The sequence below is a fragment of the Trichosurus vulpecula genome, chromosome 3, assembly GCF_011100635.1.
Source record: "Trichosurus vulpecula isolate mTriVul1 chromosome 3, mTriVul1.pri, whole genome shotgun sequence".
In the NCBI taxonomy this organism is placed as follows: Eukaryota; Metazoa; Chordata; class Mammalia; order Diprotodontia; family Phalangeridae; genus Trichosurus; species Trichosurus vulpecula.
In genome coordinates, this window is record NC_050575.1 from 234,167,907 (window position 1) to 234,180,989 (window position 13,083).

The window sequence follows — 13,083 nt, forward strand, 5'->3', positions numbered from 1 at the left end:
AATTGAGTATGTATGTTATTCCCTCTTTGATTCAATTCTGATGAAAGTGGGGTTCACTCACTCCTTCTTACCTCCTCTGTTTTCTCCTCCACTGTAAAAACTTTCTTTTCAGAGCTCCTTTATGTGAGATAATTTACCCCATCCTACCTCTCCCTTTCCCATTCTCCCCATATATTCCTCTCTCACCCATTAATTTTGTGTTTTTAGATATCATCCCTTCATAGTCAACTCATATCAGTGTCCTCTGTCTATATGTACTCCTTCTATCTGCCCTACTAATGAGAAAATTCTTATGAGTTGCACATATCATATCCCCATGTAGGAATCTAAACAGTTTAACCTTATTAAGTCCCTTATGATTTTCCTTTCATGTTTACCTTTTTATGCTTCTCTTGAGTCTTATATTTGGAAGTCAAATTTTGCATTCAGCTCTGGTCTTTTCATCAAGAATGCTTGAAAATCCTCTATTTCATTGAATATCCTTGTTTCTCCTCATGGATTATACTCAGTTTTACTGGGTAGGTAATTCTTGGTTATAATCTGAGATCTTTTGCTCCCTGGAATATCATATTCCAAGTCCTCCAATCCTTTAATGTAGAAGCTGCTAAATCTTGTGTTATCCTGACTGTGGCTCCACTATACTTGAATTGTTTCTTTGGGGCTGCTTACAATATTTTTTCCTTGACCTGGGAGCTCTGGAATTTGGCTACAATATTCGTAGGAATTTTCATTTTGGGATCTCTTTCAGGAGGTAATTAGTGGATTCTTTCAATTTCTATTTTATCCTCTGGTTCTGGAATATCAGGGCAGTTTTCCTTTGATAATTTCTTGAAAGATGATGTCTAGGCTCTTTTTTTGATTATGGCTTTAAGGCAGTCCAATAATTTTTAAACTCTCTCCTGGATCTATTTTCCAGGTCAGTTGTTTTTTTCCAATGATATATTACATATTGTCTGCTATTTTTTCATTCTTTTTGTTTCATTTGATAGTTTCTTGATTTCTCATAAAGTCATTAGCTTTCATTTGCCCCATTCTAATTTTTAAGGAATTGCTTTCTTCAGTGAGCTTTTGGGCCTCCTTTTCCATTTGGCCAATTCTGCTATTTAAAGTATTCTTCTCCTCATTGGCTTTTTGGACCTCTTTTGCCATTTATGGTAGTCTATTTTTAAGGAGTTATTTTCTTCAGCATTTTTGGGGTCTCTTTTAGCAAGCTATTGACTTGTTTTTCACGATTTTCTTACAACCCTCTCTTTTCTCTTACCAATTTTTCCTTTACTTCTTCTATTTGATTTTCAAAATCCTTTTTGAGCTTTTCCATGGCCTGTGACCTGAGGCTTTGGATATAGGATTATTGGTTTGTTGATTTCTTCTGGTTGTACTTTTTGATCTTCCTCGTCACCTAAGTAAAATTTCTGTAGTCTGATTTTTTTCATTATTTGTTCACTTCCCCAGCCAATTACTTGACTTTTGAGCTCTTTGTTAAGGTAGGCTCTACTTCCAATGCGGAGGGTGTACAATCTCAAGCATCAGGGGTTTTGGGCAGCTGTTTTCAGAGATACTTCTAGGCACCTGTAAATTTTCAGTTTTCTCAAGGTAGTATGATCAAAAGAGAAGTGTTTACTCCTCTCCTGAAATGTGCTCTGGTCTATGGGTGACCACAAGCACTCTTTTCTCTTTTGGAACTGTGAGGAGGATTCCCTCTCACTGCCACCACAAGCTCTGCCATGCCAGTGCTCCTCCTTGCCCCAGGACTACCACCCAGGATTTTGACCCAGATTGAAGCATGAGCAAAGCAAGAGAATCCTGCCTCAGTGCCAGCAAAGCAATCCCTGCAATCCCCCTCTGATAAGTCACTTGATGCCCCCACTGTCTGTGGGATGAGAGCTCTGGAAGCAGCTACTGCTGCTGCTAATGCCACCATTGCCCTGGGGCTGGGGCTGGACCACACTCTTCTCTCACCCAGGTCCAACAAACCTTTTCTACTGACCTTCTAAGGCCTTTATTGTTGGTGGGTTTAGATGTCTAGAAATCACCACAGCTGCCAGTGATTCTGGGTCCTGAGGCCTGTTCTGAGTTTGCTGAGGGGCCTGGTCTTTGCTGGCATGCTCCTCTCAGACTGGTGCAACAGATCTTTGCTGTCAACCTTCCAGGCTTCCTTGGGCTGGAAATTTGTTTTACTCTGTTATTTTGTGGGTTCCGCTGATCTAGAATTTGTTTACAGTCATTTTTACAGGTATTTGGAGGGGTTTGGGGAAGAGCTCAAGCAAGTTCCTACTTTTACTCTACTATTTTGGCTCTGGCCGCCTCTTCATTCTAATTTTTAAGGAATTATTTTCTTTAGTGAGTTTTTTGTACCTCTTTTTCCATTTGTCCAATTCTGCTTTCTAAGGCACCCTTCTCCTCATTGGCTTTTTGTACCTCTTTTACCATTTGGCCTAGTCTGGTTTTTTTAAGCTGCTATTTTCTTCAGTATTTTTTGTATGTCTCCCTTACCAAGCTGTTGACTCATTTTTCATGACTTTCTTGCATCACTGTCATTTCTCTTCCCATTTTTTCCTCTACCTCTCTTACTTGATTTTCAAAATCCAGCCTGAGCTCTTACATGGGCTAAGACTAATTAATATTTTTCTTGGAGGCTTTGGATGTAGGAGTTTTAACTTTGTCAATTTTTTCTGAGTGTGTGTTTGATCTTTTTTGTCACCATAGTAGCTTTCTATGGTCAGAAATTTTGTGTTGTTTGTTAATTTCCCCAGCCTATTGCCTGCCTTTCAGCTATTTGCTGAAGTAGGGCTCTGCTTCCAGGGTAGAGAGTGTACTGTCCCAAACTTCAGTTGTTTTGTGCAGCTATTTTCAGAGATGCTTCTAGGTACCTGTAAGTTTTCAGTTCTTCCTAGGTGGTATTATCTAAGGAGAGGTGTTTACTCCTCCCATGGCCTGTGCTCTGGTCTTTGAGTGAACATAAGCACATTTTTCTGGCCTGGAACCATGAAAAGGGTCCACCTTCCACTGTGGCTGCAAATTCTGGTGTGTTAGTGCTCCTGCTAGCCCTGGAACTGTCACTGAGAACTGTAACCTGGATCTGAGTGTAGACAAAGAAACAGTCCTTCCTTAGTGCTAGCAAAGAGACCTTCATAATCTCTTTCTGACCAGTTGTTCAACCCCCTTTCTGTCTGTTTGCTGAGAGCTCCAGAATCAGCCGCTGTAGCTGCTGATTCAGTGGCTCCCAAGGCCTGCTCCTGGTTTGTTGGGGCCAGGGCTCTGCTCATGCAGTCTGGCTGGACTGTGCTCTACTGTCACCAAACCTCACTCTTCCAGAGTCATGGAAATCCAATGGCAAGACAAAAGTCAGGATGACTGGTGTTGGCCCTGGGATGAAGCAGATAACCTTGACATCTTGAATGTCTAACCAAGCTCTAAATGCTCTACAATGCATGATTTAGCCACCTTCATGGCCATTTGAACAAATTGTTCTCATCCACCCATTCCCCTGGGAGAAGTCTTCACGTGCTTGAGGTAGACACCCCACTAACTCACCAATGGGAGGCCCATTGGTTACCCTCAATCTGGTTTAGCCCATCTGCCTAGAGAGTTTACTGGAATGTGGCCACTGTACATGCTACAGCTTCTTTGATCCACAGGTAAGAGTTGAGTGGACACCAAAGGTGAATGACCAGCCCTGAAAAGGTCTCAATAAGCCCTGATGCTAGAAGTGCTAGTTCTCTATAAACATCCTATGAAAAATCCTCTGTGATTTAGGTACTACAGGTAGTATTATCACCATGACTTGCCCATGGTCAGACAACTAGTAAGAGTGAAAGGCAGGATTAGCACCAAAATCTTTGTGACTCCAAATCTGTTCTTCTCCAACCCCCTACTCCACATTGCTTCTATCACAAAGATTTCTGCTTAGTGGGGGAGGAAGGGTCCATAATTATTTGTTGAGTTGAACTGAAGAATGTGTCATCATAAAATTCTGTGATCCTATTTAAGATCTGAGGAATCTCACATAACCCCATCATTTACACATGAACAAACAGAGGTGCAGAGAGATTGAACAGCTTGCCCAAAGTAATAGAAACAAGACAAGGACCTAAGGCATTCTGATTCCAAATATAATATTTCCATTATATTTCACTAGAAGCAAAATAATGCTAATAATGAGCATTTGTAGACCACTTTTAAGTTTGCAACGATTACCTCATTTGACTCTCATAACAACACTATGAAGCAAGTGCTATTATTATCTCAGTTTACAAAAGAGAAAAATGGAGTCTTGGAGGCGAGGAGTCCAGGGACATGGACTTATTTAACACTTTTGTAAATCAGTATCTAAGATAAAGGCATAGATGTTTGGTATGTTTGCAAATGGACAAAGCTAAAAGGTGTAATTAACACATAGGATGACAAGAGTCAGAATCTCCAGCTTTCAAGATATTGGGTCAAAACTAATAAGGTGGAAATTAATATGGATAAATGTCTGCTCATACCTTGAGATGAAAAAAAATCAACTTTACAAGTAAAATATAGGGATGGTGTTGTTGGAGAGTAGCATGTCTAAAAAAAAGAAGATGGTGGGGTTTCAGTGGACCAAAAGCTCAATATGAGTCAATACTATGATATAGCACCCCATAAAGTTAATGGAAACTTAAGATGAATCAGAGGCATTGAAGCATCCAGGAATTAAGACATCCTCCTTTTCTACTCTTTTCTCATTTAACCACTTTTGGACATTTTATTTAATCCTGGGCTCCATATTTTACAAAGGACAATGATAATCTGGAAACGATACTGAATATACTTGAAGCAGATCGCTCAAGGTCCTTCAGGTCAAAATAAAAATAAGATTACTTAAGGAATTTTGGAATGTCAACCTAAAAATGGTAAGCTTAGGGTGGGATATGGTAGCTCTTCAAATGTTTGACAGTTTTAAGAGGGTAAAGGCTTGTTCTGTGTGGTTCCAGAGGGCAGAATTTAGGATAATGTGTAGAATGAGGCAGCTAGAAGGGCCAGTAGAGAGAGCTCAGGTCCTGGATTCAGGAAGACCTGAGCTCAAATACAGACACACACTCTTACTAACTGTGCGAATCTGGCAAGTCACATAACATCTCTGTGCCTCAGTTTCCCCATCTGTAAAACGGGGATAATAATGACACTCATTTCACAGGGTGGTTGTGAAGATCAAATGACTTAACTTATGCAAGGGCTTTGCAACCCTTAAAGTATTACATAAATAATAATATGCAGTAGTGGTAGTAGTAGTAGTAGTAGTAGTAGTAGTAGTAGTAGTAGCAGTAGTAGTAGTAGTAGTAGTAGCAGTAGTGGTGGCAGTAGTAGTGGTAGTAGCAGTAGCAGCAGCAGCAGCAACTGCAGCAAATAGACTTTATATAAAGTATATTTTTCATGCCTTTGTCCAAAAGTGGAATTGGAGAAGCAGTAGGTCACTCCTTACTAGATGACTTCAAGCTAAGACTTGACAACACCTTATTAGATTTTTTGGGACCTTGGAGAGGAAATTCTAGTGATAGCAAACGTTGGATTAGATGCATTCTTAAATGTCTTTTGATTCTGAGCTTCTCTGACTTTTCAGGCAAGGGGAGTTTGTGGGAATCCTACCTTCTGAGTCAGAAAAGGAAGCTTACAAGACTCCGGGACCTTTGGAAGCCAAGCTCCAAGTGGGAAAAAGATAATGTTCTAGGTCCAGATCCTTCACAGTATTTTGTTCAAGTGTTTTGGAGGCAAGTCATATAAGACTGGAAATGTGCAAAGAAGGGCAGCAGGCAATTAGGGGTCAACCTGGGAACAGGATTCAAGGTTTGAGGTGGATTTGGAAGCCTCCCCAGTAAAAACTGGGTATCTGTCAAGGTTGTGTAAGTGTAGCTACACAATCCCCAGGAACAAATTCTATTTTATAGAGCTTTAAGTTTTTACGAAGTACGTAAAAATAACCCAGTAAGAACAGTAGTGAAGTTACTGTTATCCCCATTTTATGTATCAAGAAACAGGCTCAGAAAGACTTGCCCATGATGCTATAAATAGAAAGTCTAATCTAGGATTTAAACTTTATTCCAAAGACAGTGCTCTTTTTACAACTCATAATTATTTCTCTGCCTAATTACCTGTGTGACCTTGGGTTTGTCACTTATCTTCTCTGTCTCAGTGTTGTCATCTGTAAACTAAGGGCATTAAACTAAATGGTCTCTAAAGCCTCTTTCATCTCTGGAAATAAGATTCTAACCCCTGGGTATGCATGAGGTTGCTTTAACAACCCAGTGATGCTTAGGGTATTTTCTATCTTCAACAAGATTTGCATCTGGCAGCAAATATATTCTCACACTATTCATCCTTTCCATGCCTCCCATTCTTATGTTTCTTGCCTTACTCTTTTGACACCAAACACCTACTTCCATTGTCCCTGATTGGTGCACAGGGTACTTTTGTTCCATCTGGGCAGGGATAATGCTGTAAGGCTCCCGTACCATCATGCTTTGGAGCCCACAATCTGAGGCTGCGAATTCCCTAATCAAAAGTGTGGTGTTAGGGAGAGAACATTGGATTTGGAGTCAGAGGACCTGGCTTTGCTACTTATCACTTGAATGATTCTGGGTAACTCACTTCTCCTCTCAATTTCCTCTTTTCTAAAATTGAGGGATCTCTACAGTATCCCAGTTCTATGGTGTCTCTACAGTATCACAGCTAAAGTCCTATGATTCTCTTGGTGCAGGAGTGGGGGTGGGGGAAGGTATCAATGATCAGCTGTTTCTATGTGATTCCAGTCTTCCATTTGTAAACCCTCTGGGAAACCAGCGTGTGAAGCCTGGTGTTATACTCTGAGAGCTAAATGTGACTCTTTTCATTTAAGCATCTCACGTAACGTGATTGACCTAGGTCTCCCAAACCTTCTAGGGATTGTCCTGCATCTCTGCCCCACCTCTAGAGAAGACCTTAGTCTCATCTAAGTTCTTTGAATTTCCACCCCATGGTTTTGGGTAGAAGCCTAAGGATTAGGCTGTACAAGCACTATAATCCAAGAAACATTTGTTAACTACTATGTGCCAGGCACTGTGCTGAGCACTGGGAATCAAATAAGAAAAAGAGACGGAGTCTTTGCCCTCAAGGAACTTACAGTCTAATGGGGGAAGACGACACACACAAGGAAGCTGGAAAGTGAGAGTGGGGAAGGTGAAGGACCAAAGAGTATCCATTCAATGATGATCTTAAAGTTGAAACCAAGAAGAGCAACTGGTTGGGAAATCAAGAGAAGGCAGGGATTTTGAGCCTTCCATAGAGGGAGGTTATGAATTTAGCCTCTGCCCTCCAATCCAAGGGGTTGAAACAACTGAAGGTACTCATGAGGTTTAAATACCAAAGCTCAAGCAACCTCCATGATAATGAATTTCCTGGTGATGAGCTCCTCCTGGCACTATCCCTGTTTTATAGACTTTATAGACAAGGAAACTGGTTGAAGAAAGATTAAGGGATAGCTCAGGCACACATAGCTAAAAAATATTAGAGTCAGGATTAGAACTCAGTTCTTTTAACTCCTAGTTTGACTTCCTTTGAAATATTCTACTCTATTTGAACTACTTCTACATAGCTCTCTGTTTGCACTTCAACCACATCAAAGCTTTGTCTTTTAATTATTTGAAACATGCCTTGCCTCCTCTATTAGATGGTCACCTTGAGGGCAGGAATCATCCTTGTCTTTTTTGCCTTTGTATTGTCCTCAACCCCATCCCCCCAGCATAGGACCATGCATATAGTAGACACTCAAAAATAAATTTGTTGAATCCATTTCATTGTGGTACTGTGTATGTCATTTGGATTTTCTGCTAATAATAATAATAACATTAACAATGATCGCTAGCATTTTATAGCACTTTAAGGTTGGCATTTGGAGCTGAGTAAGTGAACATGAAATACATAGAATTATGTGAAGACAATGAATGTCATTTGATGATGAATGACAGAAAATATTCTAAGCACTTTTTGGGAAATATATATGAGAAACATGTAGTTATATTGCCTTGTTTTTTTAATTTACTCTTTCTATTCAACTTTCTCTTAAGTCTTCAGCCCTATATCAATTAGTGCTATTGGTATACTCCAGATCTTTTACATCTGTAAGAATGGTGTCTGTGGATGTCAACCTCATGCCTAACCTTGGATTTCATTTCCATGTGGATATAATAAATTGGGTTGGTTTGCAGCCATCTGCTGGCTTCTCTCTTCTCTTCTACAGATGTTAACAGTTACTAACCAAATTTTAAGAAGTTGGCTTTTCTCATATTTCTTATGCAGACCTCAAAAAATGGACTCACCTCATAGGATTACGGATTTGGAGCTTGGGAGGCAATTTAGGGATCATCTAACCTAGCCTTATTTTAAATGGAAGGAAACTGAGGCCTTGAGAGGGAAGCACATTTCTCAAGGTCACAAAAAGACAGGGACAGATCTGGAATTTTACTTAGCCAAGGCCTCTCCTTCTAACAAGAAACTCATCAGAGAAATTCAATCAGGAGCTTATGTGCTCAACATCCCCAGTTCACCATCTTCTTTTAGAAGTACCTATGGCCTGTAAGAACTTTTGGCAAATACAAATCACAATCTTTTTAAATAATGTTTCTTGTCAATGATTTTATGTAACAAGGGTTACAACATGCTGCAGTGAAGAAGCTTTAGGAATATAGTCTATGTGATGGCTTCTCTGCCTCAAGATTTAGATAACTAAAAGAATATTAGTTCAGATAGAAAAGGGTTAAAATGAAGTGGCTAAAGTTGATGGTAGGCAATAGTATGAGCAAGCCACCTACCAGAAGACAGATAGTAGATGAAAGGGGTTGAGTTCTAAGAGTCCAATGTTCTAGTCTCAACTCCGCCATTATGGTGTCTAAGGAAAATTATCTTAGTGTTGTGTGCCTTAGTTTCTTCATCTTTAAAATGAGGACATTGGAATATGACATTTTTATGACCTTTGATAAGCCACTTAAGGATTTGGGGCCTGACTTCAGTACCCATTTCTCAACAGAAAAATTGGATTAGGACTCCTTAGAGCTCACCTAATCCCAGAGGTGAGAAAATTGAGATCCATAGAAGTGAAATCAGGGTCATGAGATCATAAGGGTAGTAAGTAGCAGTCCCAGCTTTGTATTCATGTTATATGACTCTACACCAAGGTTCATTCTCCTTTAAACCTCAAGTTCCCTTCTAGGACTAATATGTTATCATATATCATCTCTGGGTTGGACGATAAAAATATGATAAATTGGTTGAGGAGGGGTGGGTCAGAATCTGTGATTTCATTTGTATACAGAATTTTTGCTGAGGAAACTCTTAGATTTTCAGTTTACATTCTTCTAGTTTCCTAGGACAACTGAGAGATGAAGTGACTTGCCTAGTTTCACAAAACCAGTATGTGCCAAAGAAATAACTTGAATTTAAAGTTTTCCCCTCCCTTAGGTCAATTATCCAATATAGTATGCTGCCTCTAATAAAAAATTACCAAAATATTTGGATTGATCTGAATGGTCATTGAAACAGGGGTTAGCTCCATGGTGTAGCTTTTCAACCAATCTATGCCTGTCTATTCTGTGTGACTCTTGAGGGTGGCCTCCCATAAGTTTGCCAGGTGGGGTTGACTCAAAGCTCTGGAAGCTTCCCTTACTTTTCCTTGACATAGTGAGAGTATAAATTGAGAACTCCTGCTGTCTACCTGTTATCCCTTATGCTTGCCATATGATTGAACCTATTCTTTTTTCTGCCATATTTTGCTTAATAACTTTTTTTCATTTCTCTTTTTTATCCACTTTTCTTATCCAATAGAGTAATACTTAAATATCAGAATTCCTGTACCATGTCATTATTGGTATCTGAACAATTTGTAATTTGCTATAGTTTTTTTTTTAATTCTCCCCTCCCCCCTTTCAGAGGGGCCTGCCCTTTGGCTTTTGGCATTTATTGTCTTTCCACTGTGCCTAATACCTCATCTGTTCCTCCCAGATGCTTTCTGTATTCTCTCCAGTGTCCCAATTGTATTATGCAATACTCCTCTCAGGAAGAACATTTGGCATCTTCCTGGCATTCTCTAAACAGCTAAGTGACTGGGTTTTCACCTCTGTTATCACCAGACCTTGCTCCTCATTCATCAACATAGAACCTCCCTTTACATCCCTCCCCACTCAGTCTTTCGTGGAACCAGCCAGCCTCCTATCACAGCCCACCCCAGTCCCAAAGGTACAGCTGCCCCCATGTGCAAGCTCCCTGCTGGGGCTTAGCTACAGCTCTGTCATCCTTAACAATGATCCCCCAGGCAAGCTGTTGCCTTCTTTTCAGCTACATGCAGGTTGCCAGGAAGCCTAGGGGACTCACCATCTGACACTCAGAGCACTGTTTTTCAGCCCAAATATGCCCATGAATGGCAATGAATTCTTAGTCAACAAGGTCTGATGACTTCTGCATTATAGCTCTTTCAAGTCGTGCCTGTAATTAGGTGACATTGATACCTCAGTGATTCCAGTGCTGGGAAGAAAAGTGTTCCAATATTTTGCCATGAACTACTGGTTTCACTTTTTTAGCATCTCACATAAACCTCCTTGTCTCCTCTGACACTGACATCACCCTGGTGCAGGTTCACATGCCTGGAATATTGTGATAACCGAATAGTTGGTGGGGTTTTTTTCTGCTGTAAGTCTCTCCCTGCTTCACTCCATCCTCTACCCGGCTATCAAATGATTTTCCTAAAGTGTATATCTTACCACATCTTATCCCTCACCCCCAACTCAATAAACTTCTGTGCCTTCCCATCATCTCCAGGATCAAATATAAAATCATGTTCTCTTCCTTCCACCCTCTAGCCCCTAGTCTTCTTACACCTTATACTATCTGTATATTCTGCCATCCAGTGACACTGGCTTCCTTCACTCTTGTATCCCAACTCTTAACGTTTTCACAGTCTATCCCCCATACTCAGAACACTCTTCCTCCTCACCTCTACCTCCTGACTTCTTTAGCTTCCTTCAAGTCCCAGCTAAAACTGCACCTTCTATAAGAAACCTTTCCTGATTCCCTCTTAATTCTAATGTCCCCTATCTATTGATTATCCCCAATCTATCCTAAATATAACTTCTTGGTACATAGTTGTTTGCATCATGTCTCCTCCATTAAACTGTGAACTCCTTGAGAAGTGTCTTTTCCCTTTCTTTTTCTGCCCAGTGCTTAGCACAATGCCTAGTACAGTGTAGGCACTTAATAACTGGTTATTGACTGACTGATTGACAGCAGAGCTACAGTCCTGAATGACTAGGTCCCTACTAGTTCTGGAAAAGCCCTCAGAAGCCATCTCATTCAATGCTTTCATTGAGGAAAACTGAGACCCAGGGAGATTAAGTGACTTGAGAGAAAGACTCATGGTTCTACAGGAAGTAATCTAGTGGAAGAGGTGAGATTTGAACTGACCTGTTTCTAGTCTAGGACCACTCCTCTTTCCATTATAGCACCACTCACTGCTTCAAGCAAAGAGGGCTTCCTTCCCACCTCCTCTGCTTTTATGCAGGAAAGATAAATGATAAAGAAATAAGCACTAATCAGGGGTTGATTGCTAACCACACATATTTTTATAGAACTACGAAATTTACAAAGTACAGTCTTCACAACTTCTCGGTGAGGCAGGTGCTATTAGATATCATCATCTCCATCTCACAGATGAGGAAACTCATGTTTTAGAAAGGTGAAGAGACTTTCTCAAGAATATGCACTTAGAAAATATTAGTGTCAGAAAAGAAACTCAGGGCTCTCCACTCCAAGCCCAATACTTTTCCCATTACATAGTTCTATGGAAAAAGAAATGGAAACTCACTAAGGATAAATGACCTGCCCAAGGTCATACAATGAGCCTTGTGAAAGAAGCACATCTTGTTCTCAGGTCTTCCAACAATAATAATAATGATAATAATAGCAATTATTGGTATAAGTGAGAATAATTATTAGTAAGAATAATACTTAGTAGTAGTAATAAAATAATACTAACAGTGGCTAACCTTTATATAACTTTTACCATGTGCCAGGCAATTACAATTAATTATATCATTTCGTCTTCACCACAATGCAAGGAGGTAGGTGCTATCATTATCTCCTTTTTACACTTTTAGAGAAAACCGAGGCAAATAGGAGCTAAAGGACTTGCCCAGGGTCACACAGTTAGTGTCTGAGGCTGGATTGGATCTCTTTCTGACTCCAGGTCCATTGCTCTACCCACTGAGCCACCCAACCATCACATATGCCGTCCAGCTGCTTCAGCACAATTTGTACCACTGCTTGCTTCTTAGATACCATGTAATCTACCATGAACTCATACATTTTAGGAAGATTTTAAACTATAACTTTTCAAATGAAGAAAAACTTTCCCATTTAATTCATGGCTGGTCAGGAAAGGAAATTCAGTTTTCTAGAACTTCTCAGTTCATCAGCATTTTAATTCATCAAGTTTTACTGTTTATAAAACTGAGCCTTTTGTTCTGAGCAGGTAGAAGAAGCTGGTTAAGCTGTGTTCCCTGGGTGTGGAATGAGCTTGGAAGTTTGACTATTCAGTTTAAGGTCACTGACCACTATACAGAAGCTGATTTAAGAACAAACAAACAAATCTTCATAGATTCTGGCAGCAGAATAAAACAGACCAAGTCAAATCAACAAGGATGCATTAAATACCTACTATATCCTAATCATTGGGGGCACAAAGAAAGTCAGAAACACAGTCCCTGCCTTCGAGGACCTCACAGTCCAAAGGGGGAGACAATACGCAAACCGTAATAGTCAAACAGGATCTTTACAAGAAGATGTTTGCATTATATGGAGTGGGCAAAAGTTTCTTGCAGAAGATGGGATTTTAGCTGGGACCTGAAATAAGTCTGGGAAGCTAGGAGACAAAGATGAGGAGGGAGAGTATTCTAAGCATGAGGGACATCCAGTGAAAGTTCGGTTGGGAAACTGAAGGCAGAGTCATTGGATCTCAGAGCTTGAGGAATGGAGTAAGGTACAAAAAAGACTAACAAGTTAGAAGGAGGCAGTATTGAAGGGATTTAAAAGTCGAAC